The sequence below is a fragment of the Girardinichthys multiradiatus genome, chromosome 8 (genome assembly GCF_021462225.1).
Source record: "Girardinichthys multiradiatus isolate DD_20200921_A chromosome 8, DD_fGirMul_XY1, whole genome shotgun sequence".
Classification (NCBI taxonomy): Eukaryota; Metazoa; Chordata; class Actinopteri; order Cyprinodontiformes; family Goodeidae; genus Girardinichthys; species Girardinichthys multiradiatus.
The window spans coordinates 38,112,079-38,136,735 of NC_061801.1; the positions used below are offsets into that span (position 1 = coordinate 38,112,079).

The 24,657-nt window shown below is 39.7% G+C and overlaps 2 protein-coding genes across 4 annotated transcripts in view; one reads left to right on the forward strand and one right to left on the reverse strand.

The window, feature by feature from the left end:
- The window catches only part of LOC124872889 (MAM domain-containing protein 2-like), a 61,588-nt gene that overhangs the window by 21,181 nt on the left and 15,750 nt on the right, over positions 1 to 24,657 (reverse strand). The gene's annotated exons all lie outside the window — the stretch shown is intronic.
- LOC124872887 (amyloid-beta A4 precursor protein-binding family A member 1-like) overlaps positions 13,881 to 24,657 on the forward strand; it is a 34,294-nt gene continuing 23,517 nt past the window's right edge. Inside the window, exon 1 of the mRNA XM_047373306.1 lies at positions 13,881 to 14,196. The gene's annotated coding sequence lies outside the window, so the exon portion shown is untranslated. The remainder of the gene's footprint in view (positions 14,197 to 24,657) is intronic.

Below are 24,657 nucleotides of genomic sequence, written 5' to 3' on the forward strand. Positions count from 1 at the left end.
AAGGTAAGCTGACACAGAACATCTGAAATCAGAGCATCTCTAGTCGGATACTTAATGAAGTTTACCAACTCCTGAATCCTCTGATCACATGCAGCAAGGTCAAACTGATTTAAAGCATCCCGCTCATCTGGAGACAAACGGATGAGATCAGCAACCATCACTTTTTGCATCTCCACGTCTGCTGAATTCATAATGGAGTGTGATTCCATCATTCTGGCAGACACTACAAAACAACAACAAAGTTATGAGAATGTTGCTAAAAGCAACAACATCTAACAAATGTATGTCCAGCTATATATGTATATCTGACTATACATATATTGGAAACATTTGAATGTAAAATGGGTGCACCAGTTGATTATTCAACTTGTGACTTATGACAAAACAATATGCTCTCAGTGTTACAATGCTACTCCTTTCTCTAAGGATATTTGTGATTTTAGAGTTAATTTTTCACCTTTCTTGGGAGGAGCTAGTGATTAGACACTACTCTTAACCTTTAAGGGAATTTTGTTTAAAATGCAAAGGGAAAAGAAAATTGCTACACCTCCTAAGTGTAATAATTGCAATTTGACTTTTGTTTCACCCCCCATTTATGGCAGGCAGGGTGGTTAGATTAAATTTGGGATTTAATCCTGTTTTTTCAAACTATAAACAAACTATAAAGTTCCTGAATGGATACATGCATCAAAATTAGGTCAGATACTAAAATTAACTGCAAAGTTAATTTAGTTTCAAATTAGGTCTTACACAAAACACAGCCTCTGGATACAGATGTGCAGCAACTGTCTGGACAGTGAGGTTAACTGAAGTTAAACCAAGTCTCAAGTTATTGTTTGCACAGAAGAAACCAGACTGAGTCAGAACATCTACAGGTCCTTCTCAAAATATTAGCATATTGTGATAAAGTTCATTATTTTCCATAATGTAATGATGAAAATTTAACATTCATATATTTTAGATTCATTGCACACTAACTGAAATATTTCAGGTCTTTTATTGTCTTAATACGGATGATTTTGGCATACAGCTCATGAAAACCCAAAATTCCTATCTCACAAAATTAGCATATCATTAAAAGGGTCTCTAAACGAGCTATGAACCTAATCATCTGAATCAACGAGTTAACTCTAAACACCTGCAAAAGATTCCTGAGGCCTTTAAAACTCCCAGCCTGGTTCATCACTCAAAACCCCAATCATGGGTAAGACTGCCGACCTGACTGCTGTCCAGAAGGCCACTATTGACACCCTCAAGCAAGAGGGTAAGACACAGAAAGACATTTCTGAACGAATAGGCTGTTCCCAGAGTGCTGTATCAAGGCACCTCAGTGGGAAGTCTGTGGGAAGGAAAAAGTGTGGCAGAAAACGCTGCACATTGAGAAGAGGTGACCGGACCCTGAGGAAGATTGTGGAGAAGGGCCGATTCCAGACCTTAGGGGACCTGTGGAAGCAGTGGACTGAGTCTGGAGTAGAAACATCCAGAGCCACCGTGCACAGGCGTGTGCAGGAAATGGGCTACAGGTGCCGCATTCCCCAGGTCAAGCCACTTTTGAACCAGAAACAGCGGCAGAAGCGCCTGACCTGGGGTACAGAGAAGCAGCACTGGACTGTTGCTCAGTGGTCCAAAGTACTTTTTTCGGATGAAAGCAAATTCTGCATGTCATTCGGAAATCAAGGTGCCAGAGTCTGGAGGAAGACTGGGGAGAAGGAAATGCCAAAATGCCAGAAGTCTAGTGTCAAGTACCCACAGTCAGTGATGGTCTGGGGTGCCGTGTCAGCTGCTGGTGTTGGTCCACTGTGTTTTATCAAGGGCAGGGTCAATGCAGCTAGCTATCAGGAGATTGTGGAGCACTTCATGCTTCCATCTGCTGAAAAGCTTTATGGAGATGAAGATTTCATTTTTCAGCACAACCTGGCACCTGCTCACAGTGCCAAAACCACTGGTAAATGGTTTCACAGTGCTCAATTGGCCTGCCAACTCTCCTGACCTGAACCCCATAGAGAATCTGTGGGATATTGTGAAGAGAACGTTGAGAGACTCAAGACCCAACACTCTGGATGAGCTAAAGACCGCTATCGAAGCATCCTGGGCCTCCATAAGACCTCAGCAGTGCCACAGGCTGATTGCCTCCATGCCACGCCGCATTGAAGCAGTCATTTCTGCAAAAGGATTCCCGACCAGTTATGCACTCCCGAGTATTGAGTGCATAACTGTACATGATTATTTGAAGGTTGACGTTTTTTGTATAAAAAACACTTTTCTTTTATTGGTCGGATGAAATATGCTAATTTTGTGAGATAGGAATTTTGGGTTTTCATGAGCTGTATGCCAAAATCATCCGTATTAAGACAATAAAAGACCTGAAATATTTCAGTTAGTGTGCAGTGAATCTAAAATATATGAATGTTAAATTTTCATCATTACATTATGGAAAATAATGAACTTTATCACAATATGCTAATATTTTGAGAAGGACCTGTAAAATTTTGCCTATGTAGCAGAGTTGATTGTTACTAGCACGGAGATATTGGAGTTATTAATTTTGACGAAAGTCTAAATTTGTGAACTCCTGGAGTGTCACGAGTTATAATGTTCTCCTAAATATAATCGGTGACAACTGATGTTAGAACTCTGATGTTTTGAGTCCTATTATGACCAGTGACAGCTGGTTTTAAGCTAATCACTTGGTACATCAATAATGTGCAGTTGTGGTTTATTCATTCACATTTATGTACAGTGCAAGCTGTTCATAATAATGCCCACCCAGGGACGCCACTATGTTGTAAATATGAATCTGAGAATATGATTTAATAATTAATATTTTATGAAATAATATTTCGGTCTGTTAAGGGTTGTCCTGTGAATACCAGCCCAGTAAGGCGATGGTATTAGGACAAAATAGAAAGATGTGAGACGAGCTCTGACATTATTGAACAGCATAAACTCTGCACATATATGGAATGAATTCACACAATTTCTTAAAATACAAGAATTTATTAACAAAAATAAGTCAACTCAAAGTCAAACTTATTACAATCAACAAACTCTTTACTATGCTAAAACAATCCAACTAAACTACCAAGCAGAATTAAAGAATAACGAAGACTAATGGGCTATGTACAATATAAACAGGTTGATTGGAAATTATGACCAAAAAGAGTGATGCAACATTACCATGCAATGTTTATGTTTGAGAACCAAGGATTATCTTGAAGAATCCAGAAATGAAGTTAAGTTAGTCTTGGAACTAACTTAGGCAATAATCAGCAACATCTAGACAACCCTTCACAATGCAAGATCAGATAAAATATTATTTTAATTAAATGTTTTAAATGATGATCTGCTGAATAAAACCAACCTCCTGGATGACTAATTCTAAACGGTGTCTAATTAACTGCCTTTATTTATTGAAATAATATTTGAAGAAATATTATTGAGTATTTTGGAAAAGAGCCAAATCTTTCTGGAGAAATGGGGCTTAATGGTGTTTACTTAGTTATCAAATCTAGTAAATGATGTTCAGGGACTATTATTCACTAGCTCGAAAACCAGCAACCTTTCTTTTGAATAGTCTTTAGAAGCACATGTTCCCTACCGGTTAGCCGTTAAGCTAACAAAAAAGCGGATAGCTTAGCACCAGAATCAACACATACCTTTAAAATACCAGGATTAATGAAAGGGTTAAAATGCATAAGCGCGGAGGGTGCATTATGAGCAATGTTCTGGTTAAAACCACCCTTTAAATAAAGTTTATCTTAACTTTAAAACATACAAAGAACACAGAACCGGCACGTGCCGTAGCTAGCCTACTAGCACTAAGATAGCCGGGTTCCACAAAACAAAACTTCATAGAATGAAAACGTTCAGATTATTTCATCCTAACTGTTAATATGCCCAAACCTAACCTCTGACCATGGTGAGGGAATGTTGTCCAAGGGCGAAGTTTGAAGAAGGTATCCACAGTCAACACGCGGTTAGTTCGGTAGCTAACCTCTGTGTTCGCTCTGTGAACAAAAGAGTTAGCTCCGGAGAGCTGGCGGCTCGTCCTGTCCGCTGCGGTTTCTGCCGTCTTCCTTCAGGCCGGGGCTTTTCTCGAACACCGTTTGCGTCTGCAGGGCCTCGGAGAGACAGTCAGCAATGCTTGTACCTTAATTATCCCCGTTCATGAATGAGAATACCGGATACACAGACAGTATTTCATTCTACTTAACTTTGCATATGATCGATGATCGTATGGCTTTGGATCCAGTTGAATTTATGTCTTTTTGCCAGCAAAAGACATCAGCGCGCTTTCCTCCCCTATCCGGTCCCTCTGGAAGGCCGCGTGGAAGAGAGCGATATGTGGGAAGGGTGGGGGTCTTATACGGGCAGTGGTATCATGGCAAGTCCTCTGCTACCCCCCTTTTCCCCTTCGGAGTTTAATGTTGAAATCTATGGCTGTAGGTCCCAACAGCAGTTATTATGAAGACTTTGAGACTCCCTGTTGTGCTGCCGTTCAGTAACAGTGAACTTTGGAGATTTACCCCCCTTACCAGTTCATTCCTACTGGATGTGGTTGCAATCCAGCCTTCAAGTTGTTTAACCTTCTAACTGCTGCTGACGCTAGACGTGCAAATATTGGTGTGTACCTGTTTTAATGTAGCCATTTCCTTAATTATGAAGATCACAACAAATTTGCTTTACTTGTCTCCTTAAGGTCTGAGCTTCTACATATTTTTCATGTAAAAAACATCAAACTATTCTAGACTCAGAGTTTAAGTTTTTAGTTCTTTGAATTAATTTTAAAATATAAAATCCTACAGTTTATTATAAATTCACGGCAGAAGTTTCTAAAGTGGTCAAACTTTAAGTATAGAACCTGGGAAAATGTGAGGTTGGGATAGAAGGACAGAGGAAATAAAAGAAAGGAAAGTAGACAGTACAGCAAACAAGGAAAGGAGGAAGGAAAGACAAGATTCAAGGAAATGGAAGGAAAGAAAGATGGGTAGTAGGGCACAAGGAAGGAAACAAATGAACAAAGGAAGGACACAAGGGAGGAACAAAGGAGGGGCAAGGATGAAGGTAATCAAGATAGGACACAGGGAAGGCAGGAAAGATAGACAGGAAAACAATGGAAGGACAGAGAAGAAAGGAAAGACAGGAGGAAGAAAAGGAGAACAAGAATGGAAGGAAAGAAAAGGATGGAAGGAAGGAAAGTAGAATGCAAGAAAAGGAAACGAGGAAGGAAGAGCAAGGATGGTGGAAAGAAAGATGCAAAGAAATGAAGTAGGACACAAGGAAGGAAGGAGGGCTGAATACAATTTTATGTCATATGTTCACACTGTCATTTGTGAAAAGAAATTTAAAAAATGCATAATATTGCTTCCATTTCACAGTAACTTACACCTTTGTGTTGGTCTGTCACATAAAATCCAAGTAAAATACGTTTGTTGTAACGGACAAAATGAAAAATCCCAGTGGTATGAACACTTGGCCTATGCAAGGCAATGCATGTTTTAGTTGTGGTGAAAGGCCCTCCACAGCGTCAGTAGTTAAATACAAAGCAACCATGTGGAAATATTCTGCTGTTAAATATCTGACTCAAATACAAAAAAAGGGCTGTCCTCTTCTCATGTGCAAACAATCTGTCCTCTGGGGAACCCATTCAGTGGAACAAACTGGGTTCTGACCATTTTCAGTCAAGTTTCCGAGCAGCAGCTGAGGAGAAAAACTTTGAAGCATCACCAGGATTTGCTCTATTCATTAAAAGAACAGAACCGTCATCTACATGTGTTTCCCATCTACCAGATATTTCTCTCTTTTCTTAATTTTGTTACTGTTAAATCAGTGAACTCTGCTTTTAATTTGCTGCAGGTCTTCACCAGTTGTAACGGTCAGCAGTTTCAGAGCAGACAGGAAGGTACATTCCCCCCTGATTGTGTATTCAGCTGGTTTTGGCAGAACCTGATTCACTTCCCAGCTGGTTCTTTGAGAGAAACTGCCTCAAAAATAAGGACTTCAAAGTGTAAATGCAAGCAGTGCAGGAAAGATTACAAATCTTCTGGGTGAAATTTTGGCTTCAGCAGCTTTTTGATTTCATTCAGCACCTCACAGAAGTCTGTAATTTCCAACTGGTTTGCATTTCCGTCTTCAATCTGTGTTTTTTTGTTTAATTTCCTGCGTAAACAACGAGACGGAGGCAGAATAAATAACTGAAGGATGCCACATGCGGTCCATTCAGAGGCTTTTGTTTGCAGGATGATACAGTTATGACATGTTGCCCTCAGCGTGTGTTTTACTGCCTCAGGGATTTCAAGCCTCCGCCCTGCTGCTGAGAACAGCCCAGACCACCGCTTCTGCTCAGAAACTTTGGAACACGCTTTCAGAGAAAAGGTTTGATCTCTACAGAAGTTAAAGATCACTTCCAAATGACCTCAGAGTCATGCAAAGTTATTTCATCCTTCGATTTACACCCCTTGAGCTTTTACACGTTTGTGTCAAAATCACTATTAACCGACCCATTCTTATTTGCCCAAATGGTCGCACTTCTTCCAGCAGCCGCGCTGCAATAACAGAGACACTGAGCCCCTCCCCTCTGTTCAGCCTCACCAGACCAAAACAATCAACTGCTGCTAGATGTTTAACCTGTGCATGGCAAGTACAGACCGAAAAAAAAAAAACATACTCTTTAGCCAACAAGCCAAACACAAAGGGTTCGGAGGTATGTTCAAATCAAGCAGCGCTCAGTTCTAATCACGCAATGGTTCGTTCTAATTGCGCATCGCTCTGTTCTACTGCAGTCGAATTAACGCAGTAAATTGTTGATCAGCGGACAGCCCAGTCAAATACTACATAGTGAAGCAACAAAGCAAACCAGGGCCCCTGAACATTACTCCACTCTTTAGTTGTAAAGACATTTACAGCTTATTAGCCAAATGAGCCTCTAATGTGGCTAAAAATAAAACAGGTTATGGTGGAGCCAGACTGAAGCTGATGATTATAGCAGAAAAAGTAGGAACCCATAACAACCTACAATGCTGCTGTAGTTGATCACCCAAGAAAATAATCTGCAAAATTATCAGAAAGAAAGAAACTGCTGCTGTACACCTCTGCATAGACCAGATCCTTGTTTACACTGTAAAATATATTCTGTAAGATTCATGTTTGTTTTGAAACCGTTTATTTTAGTATAGAATGATCCTTTATTTGTCCCTCAGTTGTAACATTTATTTGTATCAACATCAAATTGACAAATGGAAGCACACAGTTGCACTATACACAAGCAATTCTAATAAAATACAGTAATTACACGACTGAATCAAAGTTACACACTTCTATAAAGTATATTAATGCTTATACTTCATGTCATTTTCCTGTTTGTAATTTTACCACACAGGAAAATGACACGAGACTCTTAAGCCACAGCCCCCAGTACTGGGGGAAGAATTTAACTTTTTTATTCCCTTAGTTAAACATAAATGTGTGTGGTATCCACAAAAATGTCAGAATCACGGCTTAAAGCTGATAGAAACCATTTCTACAAATACCAAACATATTTAAATTACAAGAAGTTGAATCAATGTTGGGATTATGAATCTGAGAATATTATTTAATATTTAATATTAACATTTTAATATTTTATCAAATAATATTTCGGTCTGTTAAGGGTTGTCCTGTGAATACCAGCCCAGTAAGGCTGAACAGCATAAACTCTGCACAGACATGGAATGAATTCACACAATTTCTTAAAATACAAGAATTTATTAACAAAAATAAGTCAACTCAAAGTCAAACATATTTCAATCAACAAACTCTTTACTTTGCTAAAACAATCCAACTAAACTACCAAGCAGAATTAAAGAATAATGAAGACTAATGGACTATGTACAATATAAACAAGCTGATTAAAGATGATTGAAAATCATGACCAAAAGAGTGATGCAACATTACCATGCAATGTTTATGTTTGAGAACCAAGGATTATCTTGAAGAATCTGGAAATGAAGTTAAGTTAGTCTTGGAAATAACTTAGGCAATAATCAGCAACATTTAGACAACCATTCACAATGCAAGATCAGGTAAAATATTATTTTAATAAAATAATGTTTTAAGAATGATCTGCTGAATAAGACCAACCTTCTGGATGACTAATTCTCAACAGGGTCTAATTAGCTGCCTTTATTTATTGAAATAATATTTAAAGAAATATTATTAAGGGAATATTTTGGAAAAGAGCCAAATCTTTCTGGAGAAATGGTCTTAATGGTGTTTACTTAGTTATCAAATTTAGTAAAATGATGTCAGGGACACATTATTTACTGGATTGAAAACTAACCTTTCTGGGTAAATATTATTTGGCAGCAAGCAAGTGTCCTTAGCTGTTAGCAGTTGAAGCAAACAAAGGAGGCTGACAGCTTAGCACCAGAATCAAACACACACCTTTAAAAATACTGTCAATAAAAGGGTTAAAATACATAAGCGCAGACGGCGCGTTATGATCAATCTTCTGTTTAAAATCACCCAACAAGTAAAGTTTGTCTTAACTTTAAAAACACACAAGCAAAGAACATAAAACCAAACTTCATAAAATGGAAAACGTTTAGATCATTTCAATCTAAATCACTTCTATATTTTTCAATCTAAATCACTTCTATATTATTCTGGCCAAACACTTAACCTCATGAACTGTGGTGAGGAACTTTGTCCAAGGTGGCGAAGTTTGAAACGTCCACAGTCTTTAAACAGTTAGCTACAGCTAACCTCCTTAGCTGTGTGGAGTGGCGGCTGTTCTGTCGGCCGGCTAAACTGCACGTTACCGTAACCACGGTGATGCGGCTCCTGTTGTCCTTCTCTCAGGCAGGGAAAACCGCTTCACTCGGCTTGTAGAGACAGCTTCTCTATTGGGGACTTCTCTGGGACAGTTTGCTTCTGCAGGCCTCAGAGAGAAAGTAAGCAATGCTTATACCTTAATTTACCCCTTTTTATGAATGAATACCGGATTCTTTCAACAGTAATTCATCAGTACTTAACTTAGTGCATATGATTACGGGATCGTATGACACAATTGGATCCAGTTTGAAGAGTTTATGTCTTCTTGCTAGCAAAGAGACATTAGCGCGCTGTTCTCTCCGGCCAGTCTCTCAGCGGAGTCCCGGGTGGTAGAGGTCGGACCATTGGAAAGGGGGGTGCTTTTATGCAGCCAGTGGCATCATGGGAAGTCCACATCTACAGTTTGCTTGGCTGTGCCGGAAGTAGGTTAATGCAATTTATTTTGAAAGTTCCAGAAAGTTTGTATAAGAGTTTAATGTTGAAATCCATGGCTGGGTCCCAACATCAATAAGAAAAGAAACTAAACAAAACAAAATGGTATCACCACAAAATTCGGCCTCAGCTGTTCACCATGCGGCTTCTACACACACAACCAGCATGTCTGTTATACGTTTCGTAATCATATTTATGCTCTTAACTAGAAAGAAGCCAGTACCTTTAACAAATGTTACTGCGGTATTGAAAATGGTAATGAGTATCAAGTCTTTTTCTTTCTACAAACTTTAATATATATTATGGGATTAATATGACATAATACATAATCATGAAGTGGAAGGAAAATTATTTGTGGTTTTGAATTTATTTTACAAATAGAAATCTAAAAAGGGAACTGTTGAGGTTTTCACTTCATTTGCTCATTATACACAGCTGACTGACAGCTCACAGCAACAGATGCAACAGTTTCCAAATGCCATTTCCATCTCATGCTGACTTTTAAAAGGTAGTTACCCTTACATATCCATTTCCACCAATCACACATAACATTATGACCACCAAAAACTAGTGCACTGACACCCTTTGGCTGCCACAATAGCCCTGACCCATCAAGGCATGGACTCCACTGTGTGCCATGGTATCTGGCACCAAGATGTTAGCAGGGGATCCTTTAAGTTCGGTATTTTGCAAGGAAGGGTCTACATTGATCAGACTCATTTATCCAGTACATCCTACAGATGCCTGGGGGAGTTTATTGGCCAAATCAACACCTCGAACTCATTGTTGCCCTCCTCAAATCATTCCTGAAATATCTTTGCATCTTGGCAGGGTGCATGATCCCACTTAAAGAGACCACAGCCATCAAAAGGTGTATATGATGCACAACAGTGCTTAGATCGGTGGTATTTGTCACAGTAAAATCTACTTGTAAAGCAAGACTAAAGGTTTCCCAGCAGAACATTATCCAAAACATCACAGTCCGTCCGCCTGCTTGCCTTGTTCACATGGTCCATTCTGGTGCCATGTGTTCCCCCAGGTAATCGCAGCACCTGGCCATATCCACATGACGTAAAAACTGCAATGCACTGTGTATTTTGACTTCTTTCAATCAGAACCAGCGTTAATGTCTTCAGCAATCCGACCCACAGCAGCTCTGGTGAATTGGACCACTTTTGCTCTCCACCTGCATCACAGATTGGACTGATTGGACAACTTATGACGGATACTGACCACTACAAACCCCGAACACCGCTCAGGAGCTACAGTTTTGCAGATGACCCAGTCTTCTTGCCATGACACTTTGGTTCTTGTCAAAGTCATTCAAATCTTTACTCTTGTTCGTACTTCTAACACATCAAGTTGGAGAAGAAATGTATTACCCGCCTCATATAAAACACCCAGTAACACCTGACATGATAAAAACAATAAACTGTTATTTAACTCACCTCCCATAATGACACAACTGATTAGTGTTTTTCTCTTCGCAGTTCAATATTTATTATCAATCATAGCAACAAATCTGTCTTTGGTGACTTTTGAGACAAACGTACATCACTTAGTGTCAAAGCAATATTAATATTAAACCTTTATTTTACAAAGTAAAATGTATGAAGAAACACCAAGGCTGTTAGTTGTCAAAGTATGGGGAGGATAAGCTGGAAACTGGAAATGTACAAAGAACTGAAGTAAGCAGCATCTCTCTGGACCCCTGTGTGTCTGCCTTGTAATCAAAAGGAGCAGAAATAAATGGAACTTGATAAAAGATTTTTATGTATCTGAACCCTTGATTATTTCAAACAGCTGATCATAATGACGTATGTGTTTATCTTGTGCTTACTGTAGGTTATGTAGTTCAGAATAAAGATTTATTCATGTATGACAACAAGACACTTACACGAATTATTGATGTGTTCTCTGAAAATAGAACAGTGGGGACATAAACCTGGAGAATAAAAGACAGATTGCATGACAGAGTGACAATCTTTCCCTCTCTCACACTCTGACATATTTTAAAATTCTTGTTCTCAGTCAAGTCTTTAAAAACGAGTCACATTAAACCTAAAGGTTCACAGACTTCCTCTGTAACAAAGAGCAGCGGCCACTCTGTGTGGGATCAAGGTCCCCTTAGATGGTAATAACAGATCGAATGCCATGGTTACCGGCCCGCACCATCACTGTTCCCGCATCACATCCTGTTGTCACGGCAACGGGCACTCCAGAGGGAGTAAAAGGTGTTTGTGACGTAGATGAGAATGCTGCTCAGTGTGGAAACAGACTCTGATACGGTGCTCGAATGACAACAGATTGGGTGGACACTAATGTACCAGTAGCTCCCCCTTTCTCTGAGATCTTCCTGTATATTCCGACTGCAGTGTAAAACTGCATGCCATGCACACTGCAACGGCTAAGTCCCATTTCTTATTGTAACTGCTAGACTCTGTCTGTAACCTGAGGAATTAGAAAAAGCTGTTTTTACGTGGTCATTTCTGTCCAAAGCCACCTGGACATATGTGAAAATAAAATTTGCTCCCCTTAATAATCACGAATTAATTGTGAATCACCAGGTTGCTTTTGTTTCGTTTCAATCACCACACCCAGGCCCAATTCCTGCCAAACCAGTATATTCAAGATATAACATTGGTAGTACCCCTCTAACAACATGAAGTTGGCTAAAAGATCTCTAAGATGAACACGCTTTTGGAGAACAGGGCCGGCCCAAGCCTCCACGGAGCCCTGAGTGAAATTTGACTTTGGGGCCCTCTATTTCTGCCACTAATATGGATTGTTACAATCAATCAGATCATCAGATCATTCACACACCTACTATAAACTCATTGCAGCTCTGGCAGTGTTTACATTATCCTATATACATCCTTTAGTATTACTAGAAGTAAACAAAATAAACTAGTAGACAATGTATTTACTGTAAAAGTGTCATCTGGTTTATTATTTTTGTTTTCAAAAATCTGCAACAGTAATGTGCAAATATAAGAACAATAAAACCCATAAAATCACTTAGATATATTAAAATAATAACCAATTCAATTGTTAAAAAACACAAAAGTAAATAAACAATAAAATATCAAGCAAAAATGTAAATAATGCAAATAAACAGTTACCAGATATTATCCACAAAATGAGAAAACATGCAACAGTGGTGAACCTTCCCAGGAGTGGCTGGCCTACCAGAATTACTCCACCAGTGCATCAACGACTCATCCAGCGGGTCATGAAAGAACCCAGAACATCTAAAGCTCTGCAGGCTGAGCTAAGATCAGTGATCAAGATCCAACAATAAGAAAGAGATCAGGTGAAACTGGTATCAATGGGAGAGTTCCAAGGTGGAAACCACTGCTAACCAAAATTTACACAAATGTCAGTTCTACATTTGCCAAAAAAAACTAAAAACTTTGTGATGATCCCCAAAGAGTTCTGAGAAAATATTGACCGAGGAGGCAAAAGTGCAACTTTTTGAAAGAGGCATGTCTCCTTACATCTGGTGTAAACTAACAGAATTTCCGAAAAAGAACATCATACCGACAGTAAAACATTGAGGTGGTGTGTAATGGAGACTGCTTTGCTGCTCCGGGACCTGGATGACTTGCTGTCATTGAGAGAAACCATAACTTCTGCCCACTTGCAGAAAATTCAGGACATTGGGGCCCAGGACTACAGCCTTGTCAAGCTCTTTCTAAAGTCTACTCCCACTATCCCTGCTGCTTGTGGACCTTTCTCTAGCAAAACGTTTCCTTTCACTAAACTTTCTATAAATATGCTTGTATGCAGCACTCTGAGGAGCCATCTTCCCTGTCATAGTCTTCCTCGTGATAATGAAGGCCATAAAATGTCTGTACTAGAAATTATTTTTATTGCTCTCCTGTAATATTCAATTCTATTTTTTCGAGAAACTGATTTCAATTATCTGCACGTCATAACCACCAGAAATAAACACATTTTAAACTATTGAAATAAACAACCGCTTTGATGATATTCAGTTTTAATTAGGCATACCTGTATAGGGTTAGGGTCTGTGGACATCTGTGGACCTGCTCAGAACTTTGTGGCCGGTTGATGAACATTCCAACGTACCATCAAGGACAATGGCCTCTGGGACAGTGATTCATGGACTTACTTGCTCACACTGACATGCACACACACACACACATGCTCATGATAAACATATGCACCCCTCTCACATCGCCTTCACCGTTCCCAGCAGGATGTTGTTTTGTAAACTTGTTGTTTCTTCGTGCTGAGATTTTTTGCAATCTCAAACTGTATCCTGCTAAGGATAAAGTGTGAAATATGATTTTTTTTCCCCTCTACTTACCTAATATGGCCTCTTTTCTCATCTAGCAAGGGCAGCGCCTGTGAGTGGGCAGCAAAGCTTCAGTGACCTGTCCCCCATTTGTCTTGTGTCATGATGTATGTTTGGATGGGTTGTACTGGACTTCTAATTTCCCCTCGGGGATCAATAAAGTATCTTTGAATTGAATAGCATAACATTTATTAATGGGCTGAATTTTACATTATTCTGTGAGGTTTTGGACGTTTTCTACTAGCTTAAGTAATTTTGTATGAACGTGCCTCATAACGTCATCAGAAATTTCCCCCGGCAGGGAGACAGCGCCCCCAGCGGCGGATTTCGGCACTGTGTCGCAGGACTCTGCAGGTTGCTGCTGCTGATGGTGTAGGCGGGTCGGAACCGCCGCACAGAGCTGTTTGTTTGCGCAACCAGCAGCATCAGCTGCGCTCCTAAAGGCGCTTTGTGCCTTGTTAATCCGCTCTGATGTCACGGTGCAGAGGGAGGGGGCTGAGCTTTCCGCTTTAATCCGAGCAGGTTGTCCGGAGGAGGGAGCAAACCGAGCCGATCCGAGCCGAGCCGGGCGCGGACAGGACAGAGGGACGATGTGGACACCGGAGCTGGGCCTCTCCTCGTCTAACATAAAGGTAAATCAGCTGCTGTCGTATCCGACAGTCGATTAGGAGGTCATTAATCATATTTACAGATTACCGTTCATTCATGGCGGATTGTGCACCTGCGGGAAAAATCTCGAGGACCGACGTTTATACTGGTGACAGCTCGAACATTTATGGATATTTACATTTTCAAAATAAATGTCATGGATTTATAAAATAAAGAGGTGTGTATCTGTTCTTTAACTGCCAGGAAACACGGGAACAGCGTCTCTGTGATAGCGCTGACCCTGCAGTGTGGACAAACAGGCCCAGAACCACAATGTTTGTTACAGATATTTAAAAAGAGAAACCTTTGGGCCTTAATGAAACCGAATCTGACCACAGGAGGGGTTTAAAAGCCCAATAGACCTTCAAAATAAAAGCACCTGCCTGTTTAAGCTCATGCATTCATCATCCTGAGCGGCCCTGACGCCTGTAAGGTTATAATTGATGCATCCCAACACGGACCATATGCTGGCTGAGAACTTGTCACCAATGGGTGTTTCACGTTGTTTCACAGAGACCCACAGAGGATGAATCATGCTATGAAGCAGATCCAGAACCCAATACTAATCTACGACATTATCATCATCAATTCATACAAAATTTGGATGACAGTGTGAAGATTTCTTAAAATAACTAAAAGAAATCCTAAAACTATCTATTGGTCCATTGTGGTTACAGCCAATTGCAAAGGTGTTCGTACGCCTTACATTTTTCCACATTTTGTCACGTTAGGCTGCACACATTTTATGTGTGGTGTAGAAAAATGTTGAGAGCATTTGAAGAACCACCTTTCAGCGCCGCTACAGCTGCAGGTCTTTTGGGTCTGTCTACCAGCTTAGAACGTCTACAGGCTGAAATCTTTCATTCACACGCATGATGCTGCCACCACGTTTCACCATGGGTAAAGTGTTCACGATGTGTAGTGTCATGTTTTCTGCCACGTATAGTATTTTGCATGTAGCTAAAAGACTTTCATTTGGCTCATCTGGCCAGAACACTTCCTTTGGTTTGCTGTCTTTCCTACATGGCTTCTGGAAAACTGCAAACAGGACTTCTTATGGCTTTCTTCTTGCCGTGGGCCTCTGATTTATGCCCTCCTCGCCCAGCCTCTCAGTTTAGGTGTTTTCTTGTGTATTGGTAGGTCTCCAGTTGGTCCGTCCTCTGCATGTTCAGATGATGGGTTGAACAGGTCTCTAAGATGTTCAAAGCTTGGGACATTGTTTTAAAACCTAACCCTGCTTTAAGCTTCTCCAGTTTTCTCCCTGACCTGTCTGCTGTGTTCCTTGGTCTTCATGATGCTGTTTGTTCTCTAATGTTCTTTAACAAACCTCTGAGGCCAAAAACAGAACAGATGGATACTGAGAAGAAATTATTCATGCACAGGCAGACTGTTCACTAATTAGGTGACCTGTGAATGAAGTTGGTTGACCCAGATTTTCTGTAGGGGTATCAGAGTCAAAAGGGGGGCAGAAAACCAAACATTTTGATCATTTTCCTCCCACTTCATATTTATGCACTGCATTTTGTTTGCCTATTAAACAAAATCCCAATAAAATTCAGTGAAGTTTGTGTTTATAACATTATAAAAATGTGAAAACTTTTGAAGGCACTCTGAATAATATGATTAAACATGAGCAAAGAGATGGAAGTGGGTTCAAAATATCTGAACCATCAGGCTGTGATCTGCAACCAAATCATTAAAAAAATCTGATTTGTTTTAAACACCTCCCCCCAACCATTAAATCCATCAAAAATATCTACTCACCCTTTTCAATTTAGAAATGCGTCAAGCAGCAGCATGTATTTTAATGCATTTTTGTGTGTTCAATAAAATTTAGATGTAAATAAAGGTGATATAGTCTTTGATGCATAACTTCAGACAATCTACTGTTTTGTCTGTTGCAATCAGAACTACTACCTCTATCCAAGAACCTGCAGCATTTTTTCTCTTTTTCACCTAATAGTCCCTAGAGAAACAAAGTGGAAATGATGAGAAATGTCACAGCAGGTCAGACCTCTAAGGAAATCAGTTCCAGCCAGGAAACGTCTGATCGCTCCATCTTTAATTACAAGATTATTCCTGTTCGTCCCTCGACTTTATCATACTTTTAATAAAAATGAAACGCTTCAAAGAAAATGCTGTTCGTTGATGCATTTATTGGCCAAGACTGGCAGTTTTCAGTTTTGAAGCATTTAATAAATAGAGAAGGAATGAAAATTTTCAGTATTTTTGTGTGAAGACATAAATTATTTGGCTTTTAAAACTGTCTAAAAGCACTTTATTTTAGCAATTAGCAAGGTTAGCATGGCTCTTACCTCTATAATGTTTTCGTCTTCCATCACCTTAAGGTAGTTCTGGCATGGATCAAACAAGCGTTGGAAACTTTCACCGTTTGTTTTTTTTTTCCTTGTTCCTGCACACACATCTCAAGGTGTCCAACAGTGCTAGGACCTAGTCAGGGACGCTAGGTGGTGCTAGAGCACCTGCCCTTTTATCCTATGGACAAAAAAGTGCCCTCCTGAAATGTTTTTTTTTTTTTTTTTTACAGTGTATAGTGTGGGGCCCAAGGTAAAATTTCTGAATTTAAAGGCCTATAATACCAGTGCCCCACGTTTTGAAATTTTGATCGACAACTAAGCCCCCCCCCCCAAACACACATGTTGGACCTGCGCTGGTCCAGCTTACCTCTTCTCTCCTCTCCTCCGCCAACAAAAAGAGCCCTGTCCTGCCGACAGGCCGGCTAACCATCCAGGTAACAAACAAAACGAATACACTTGCTTCCTAAACTTCAAATGAAAAAGTTAAAACTTCACCTGCCACCATTTTATCTAAACAGAACAGGCCAATCAATGGCATACCTTTACCCGCTATGTCTTCTATGGCCGCCACCAGGAGAATGTCTACGATTTAACTCTTAGATTAAATTAGAATAAATAAATAAATTCAAATCTATCTCATAGATGTCGGTATTACATTTGCTATTATGGTCCCTGCTGACCTCTGTTTGACTCATGTTTTTTTTATTTTTTTTTATTGCAAATACGGCCAAATGAGCTGGTTAACATTACAATTCATACACTACTAAAATACCTTTAATAAAGTTCAGTAAATCTGGGGCATGTAGGCTAAGTTGTATTTTCTACTTCTGTGCATGTAAAAATGATGATGTAATCAGAGTATTTTAATTTCTAAATAGCAGACATCTTATCAGTTCTCAGGACTAATCTCATAAATTTTTACTCTCTAAGAATACTTTCTGTCATATATCACACTGGCTACATGCAGAAGTATAGATGATTCTTCTTATGATCTTAGTCTCTGATGTTGGTTTCATTTTGACTATAAAGATTTTATAACTCATTTTCTGGGTATAGAGGATTTACACTGTAGAATGGTCACTGGTTACTGAAGATAACTCATTTAGAGTGACCCACCTGGTAAATTTGGCAGTGTAACCTGCTTTGCTACAACATACGGTTATTTGGTGCAAAAGACATTTTGTGATAAAAGTACAGAATGATATAGTCAAGACAAACACATTGTGCTCAGCGTGTAAAACGAAAAAAAATGAAGAATAACGTAAGTTTCAAATTTGAAGTTCAGGTTGTGAATCAGTAATCTAACTTTAAATCAGTCTATGAGAACTTATTTTCTTAAGAATTTTGTAAAATGCATTATTGTTTTGAGGTTTTTTTCCTGGGTGGTCATTTCCCTTCAACCCACAGGACAGTTTGTTTTGTGGGTGCTTAGTAATACATATAAATTATGTTCATGCTGTGCCTGTAATAAATCTCACACTACAAAGGCAACCAACAGCTCCATGTGCCGCACAAGGTGCCCTTTTTTTCCACTTGAGCACCTGCCCCCCAAAATGTCTGTGCACGCCACTGGTCCTAGTTATTGTCACAGTTTTGGATTCTACATCCTCTACTGGGTATTGGTCAGTGCAGCCCAGCATCATCCTTCTTGGGCCTGGCTTTGGGTGCAGGATGTGGTTTTTCCATCGTCCTGGTGAAAAATGCATCAACATCCCTGGAAAAGATGGTCTCTCAAAGCCATCATAAGTTCAGAAATCTTTGCTGGACTTTTCTGCATTATTGCTACCATCACAGAACTGCACTGGTATAACCCCATATCATCAGAGAGCTGGTTTGCAGGAATTTGTTGTTAAATGCTCCTTTTCCTCTTTGGTTGGAGCACACAGTGACTGTTTCTTCTGCATCATAAAGGTTGAAATGTACAAATAATCTTTAGAGTAAATATTTTAATCATTGATAGAAAATGTTACTTATTTTCCTATACATTTGTTGTCAGATTGAATTGTCTCTGTTCATCTTTGTACTTCAGAGACATGCCCTTTTACAATTACAGTTGCTAACTCATCCTAAACGTAGGGAACCATTAAACAGATGCATCTAGAGTGTCTACTGCACGCTTGAAGTGTTGTCTGGGCATGTTTGTCGATTTCAGTAAGTTAATGTGCCTGCAAGTCTCCCATTGAGCAGCTTTCACTGCAGCTCGACATATGGAAGTGCGGCTTTTGTTTTCAAAGCTTCGGAGCCCCGGTCCGACCATCAGCCTCGCTGCCGGTCCATCTGTGACCCAGACGGACATTTTCTACCCAACTCTCCACATCTAACCAAGTTTCCACTGCTTGTCAGTCCTTAGAAACCCCAGGCAGAGAAGACCATTAGTTATTCTGGGATTCCCTACCCACTCCTGCTCTCTCCTATTATAAAGTCCCATCCTGGTAGTTGTGCTCAAATTACTGGATCACCACTGACCTCTGCCCTCCATCTTTCATCTTGGACCAGTTTCAGGTCTGATCCTCATTATGTCCACATTTAACTAAAACATACAACAACTTCTGTATGGGGAATGCACTCCTTTTATCCACAACTTTACTGAGTTACAAGGAAATCCACTTTTAGCCAATGTATGAACACAAAGGAGTATCAGCTTTAAAGATCGATGTTTTGGTCAAACTCGTACACAAACAAAGAGGTCCAGTTTTACTTTTAATGTTTGCTCAATAAGCACTGAGTGCCTTTTATTTATTTATTCATACCTTTTGAACTTTTTTACATTTTGTTATGTTACAACAAAAACTGTGAATGGATGGATGAATGGATGGATGGATGGTGTGCATTTTTATTCAGCCCCCTTTAATCTGATAACCCTAGATAAAATCCGGCCATCAGTTGCATTCAGAAGTCACCAAATTAGCAAATAGAGTCAATCTGTGTGATTTTTAATGTCAGGATAAATTGAGCTGTTTGGGGTCAACATGGAGAAAGATGACTGCAAACCTACCAGAAAACCATAAGACGTCCTATTGCAGTTTGCTACAATCCATGTAGGGAGACAGACAGCATGTGAAAGAGGATGGTCATTATGAAAACAACAACACTCCAAAGCATCATCCTGTGAGAATGCTTTTCTTCAGCAGGGACAGGGAAGCTAGCCAGAGTTGATGCGAAGATGAATGGAGCTAAATATCAGGACAATCTTAAAAGAAAACCTAAAACTGTCGGATTACGGTCAGACCAGTTTTCTGGCCCATCGAGCACATTGCTGCCATGTTTTTCTAGAGAATGGCGGCTCTGACTTTATCCTTGATAAAAGACAGTAGACCAACAGCAGTAGATGTCATGGCTCCTCAAACCATCAGTGACTGTAGAACCTCACACTTAACTTCAATCAGCTTGGATTCTCTTGGATTTTGTTTATTATGGCTTGAGCGTCTCTCACTGGAACATTCAGAAGGTTTGCGAAAGCCACAATGTAAAGAGACCATTGCTAACATTCTAAAAGGCTTTTTGTACTTTAAACCAGGCTTTCTAGCTCTGCTGTTCTTCCCCTGACCTTTTCAGCGCCCAATTTGATATCTAAGAAGTTACAGTAAATTCTGGCTGTCTTTCTCACACTGGACACGTCAGAGCCAGTGAGTCGTGCAGACGGGGGGTTTCTGATGGAAACCCTGATAGACCTGTCGTATTGAATAAGTATCAAAACGGGGATGCTCGTTTCTCATTCACAGAACACATTTATTATTTAGAGTGCTGCCCTATCTACTCCCCTAAGTCAGCTCCTATCAGGTACCAGATAAAGACCCCTCCTTGTCCTCGTGCCCTTTCTCCTCCTCCTTCTCCAACTTGTACCATCTGCCAGCTGCTGGTGGACGGATAAACGCTGCGGATTAAAGTGCACTGCTTCTCGGAGGAGAATACATTTTTAGTATTAGTGAAACAAAAACAGGGTGAGGCTAAGTTAAAAATCCTGTCATGTTTGCCTTTTTATGTAATTACAGTGCCTTGCAAATGTTTTCATACCTCCTGAACTTTTCCTAATGTTGTCACGTTGCCACCACAAACTTCAACGTATTTCGTTGAGATTTTATGTCACAGACACAAAGTATTGTTTAACTGTTAAGTGGAAGGAAAATCAATGGTTATCACTTATTTTCACAAATAAAAATCCAGAATGTGGCAGTTAATCTGTATTCAAATGGTTTGTGACACTTTGCACCTCCTTTTGTCTGTACCAGTTTTGCACATTTAAAACCTGACATTTTTGCACTTTATTTGCTAACCTCAGTCAGATGAAAGGAGAGCGTTTGTGAGCATCATTTTCAAGTATTGCTACCGATCCATATGTAGATTTGAGTTTGCACTTTGACTGGGCCATTGTAGGACATGAATAATCTTTGATCTGAACCATTATATTGTAAGTCTGGCTGGATGTTTAGGGTGGTTGTCCTGCTTGAAGGTGAACATTCACCTCAGTCTCAAGTCTTCTGCAGCTTTTAACAGGCTTCCTATCAGGGCTCTCCTGAATTTAGCTTCATCCATCTTCTCATCACTCTGACAAGCTTCTCTGCTGAAGAAAAAAGATCCCCACATCATGATGCTGCCACCACCATGTGTCACTGTGGGGGTGGTGTGTTCAAGGTCAAGTGTAGTGTTAGTTTTCCTCCACAAATAGCATTTTGCATGTAGGCCAAAATCTTTATTTTGGTCTGATTTGACCAGAGCTCCCTTTTTCACGTTTGCTGTGTCCTACATGGCTTGTTGCAAACGGGACTTCTTGAGGCTTTCTTTCAACAAGGGCTTTCTTCTGGCCACGCATCCATAAAGGCCAGGTTTTGAAAGGGGGACTAATTGTTGTCCTTTCTCTCCCCATTTGTAGATGATGGATTGAACAGAGCTCTGTGAGATGTTCAAAGCTTGGGAAATTGTTGTGTAACCCAACCCAGCTTTAAACGTCTCCAGAACTTTCTCCTGGACCTGTCTGCTGTGTCTTCATGGTGCTGTTTGTTCACTAATGTTTACAACAAACCTCGGACGCCAGAAACAGAACCGCTGCATTTCTACTCAGATTAATTTAAACAGTGTTTACTAATTGACTAACATTTGAAGGCAGTTTGTTGCACTGGACACATTTGAGTAAAGGGGACTGAATACAAATGCATGTCACACTTTTCAGATATGGATTTTTTTAAAAGCTTCCTTCGACTTTACAATTAACCACTACTTTGTTTTGGTCAGTTACGTAAAATCTCAATAAAACACACTGTGTGCACAATTATTACAAAAGGGAGAATTTTGATCATGTCATCATCATCTCCAAGCTGCATGAACTGGACTGCTTATTGGAGCATATCTGGTGATGTGTATTTGCTTAATGAGGGAGGGTGTGGCCTTAGGAGGTCAACACCATACATCAAGGTGTGCATGATTATTGGGCAGCTTTTAGTTCTCAGGCAAAATGGGTCAAAGAGACATATTTAACTGACTGAGAAAATTCTAAACATTTTTGAACTCTTTAAAGCCAAGTTATTGTGGCGTGGTCACAGAACCATCAAACGTTTTGTTGCAAATGGTCAACAGGGTCACAAGAGGCAATCAGACGCCAACAAGGCGCAGGTGGGGTAGTGGTATGGATTGGCATTATTAAAAATGAGAGTAGGTCCATTTCATGTTGAAAGTGGACTCAAAATCCAAAACCTACTGCCTGTTTTTAGAGAACACTTCCTTCAGCAGTGATGCAGGACAAAGGTCTGTCAAATGCATCGAAATATTCCACTGTTTGAAGAGCCGGCCAAGGCCTTCCTCACCTGACCCAAACCCTGTAGAGAACTTGAAAAGAAAGAAGGGCAACTACATCGGTCACTTATTTTATTCTTTAGGTCAAAAATGTTTATTTGTAAATGTTAAGTTGTGTTTATTATTCTCAATTTAACAGATAAACCAAACAAGATGGGAACATTTTCACTTTTCATTTAGTTGTATCATAATTCTGATAGTTAATAATTGTGGACAAAGATTTTGTTAAGAAGCCAAAACCTCACTTTTACTTTCTGAAACATTCAAGACTAAAGCTTAATAGCAGTTTGCATTGACTGGAATACTGTTGTTCAGCAAGGAAATGAATTCTCTGTAATACACCTTGCATAATAATTGTGCACTCGATGTACATTGAAGCTAGTGGTTGTATTGTGATTTCTGCGTAAAGAAGCGAATACGATCCCTCTCACACCAAGCATCAGTCTTACACCAGCTTGTCGGCAGTTTACTGTGATTTCCTGAGAAATTTTTCAGTCTAATTTTGCATCTAATGAAATTCTCTTCAAAATGTTAGAAGAACCAGTAGTAATTGAAGACTAGTGTCTGATCAGGGCGTTAGAGATGACTCTTCACAACAAAGGAAGAAACTCTGTGTAGAAATTCAGCAAATAACTGCTTCTGAAGCACTGCTAGAAACCCCTGCAGATTGCAATCCCAAGGAAGAAAAAAAGCTGCAATAATGGCAGGAAATAAGAGGGAATATTAAAAGGACCTCCTTCATTATCAGATCTGCTTTCCTGGAACTTATTATTTTATCATCGTTCACAATCCAGACTCAACTTTCAAGCTTCAAAACTTGGTAGAGAGCAGAGAGCATCAGGATCTGTCCTCTGCTATCAGGCACCGAACATCTGAGATCTGCTGCAACAAAACTTTAAACTGACTTTAATGATTTCAGCTTCCAGCTTCAGTGTTTAATTACTAACCTTATTGCTTTGAACCTTCTCCGTCTTTTTGCTGATTGTATTTTATTTTATTGTAGCTCGTACAGTAAAAATGGGGGCTCTCCCACAGTGAGCTTTCTGAGGATAAAAATAAATAAATAAAATAGTTTGAAATCATGATCCTCTGATGTTTTGTTCTCAATTCAATTCAGTTTATGTATATAGCGCCAATTTACAACACATGTCGTCTCAAGGCACTTCACAAAGGTCAGGTACATACATTCCAATTAATCTTAACCATTGAACAGTGCAGTCAGATTCAGTTATTTATTCAAATTGGATAAAAAGTTTTTCTATCTAAGGAAACCCAGCAGATTGCATCGAGTCAGATATTTGTAGCAGTCACTCCTCCTGGATGAGCATGTAGAGACAGTGGACAGTCACTGTTTCACATTTATTATCTGAAAAAGATTCCTTCCTCCTAAAATAAAATTCATGATGAAGGTAAGTTAGAGTTTGGACTCAGTTATGAAATAAATGTGATAGTTGGTTTGTTAGCAGATCAAACTCATAGGATAGGGCAATACTTTGGTTTCTTTAAATGAATGCAACATCAGCAAGGTCCATGCATTTCTCAATGAGACGATGTTAACCCCCAGGATACTTGTGGGGGAGGGAGAAGAGAGTACGGCTACTGGATAGGCCTGTCTGCAGAAATAGCCCAATGGAGAATGTGTCAAGCCTTTCAATAGGAAAGGAAGAGACTATCAGAGTCTGTCTGATGACCTTTGAACACAGATTTACATGACATTTTTAGTGACATGTTAGACAGATAGTCTTCAGTTCATCCATAAAACCCAGTGTGTGATGCTCTCTGCTGTAACATTATTAATTAAAGGTGGATTCAACCAACTAGACAATAGCTGCATCAGAGCTGAGAGACACAAAAGTAAAGATCCAAATATGATGAGGATGACAGAAAATGACTCTGCAGGTGAACTCCAATACAGAACCTCACAAAATATTTATACGGTTTGAATTTTCTTTCATTTTCTGTCACTTTGCAACCCCAAACTGTTGTGCACATAATGAACACTTTCAACCTCTTCGCTACATTCTCACACTACTCTCCAATTTTGCATTATTTGCTGTTATTTCAGCTTTTAACTTTGTTCTCTCTCTTTTCTCTTCCTAGAAGCTACACCTGGCCTGACTCTGTGTCTACCGGTGACACCTTTCTGGAGAGAAGCATCGTCCAAGCTTCTGCTGGCAACAACTTAATGCTCACCCTCTACCGATGATCCACATGGCCCTGTCTTTCAGTGTTTAACCCTTTATCTCTTCTAGAAATAACTACTGACTGAGCTTCTACTATGACTAACTATGTGCTCTCTGTCACTCTAGACTTGAAAACTGGCTCAGAGTTTATCTGTTC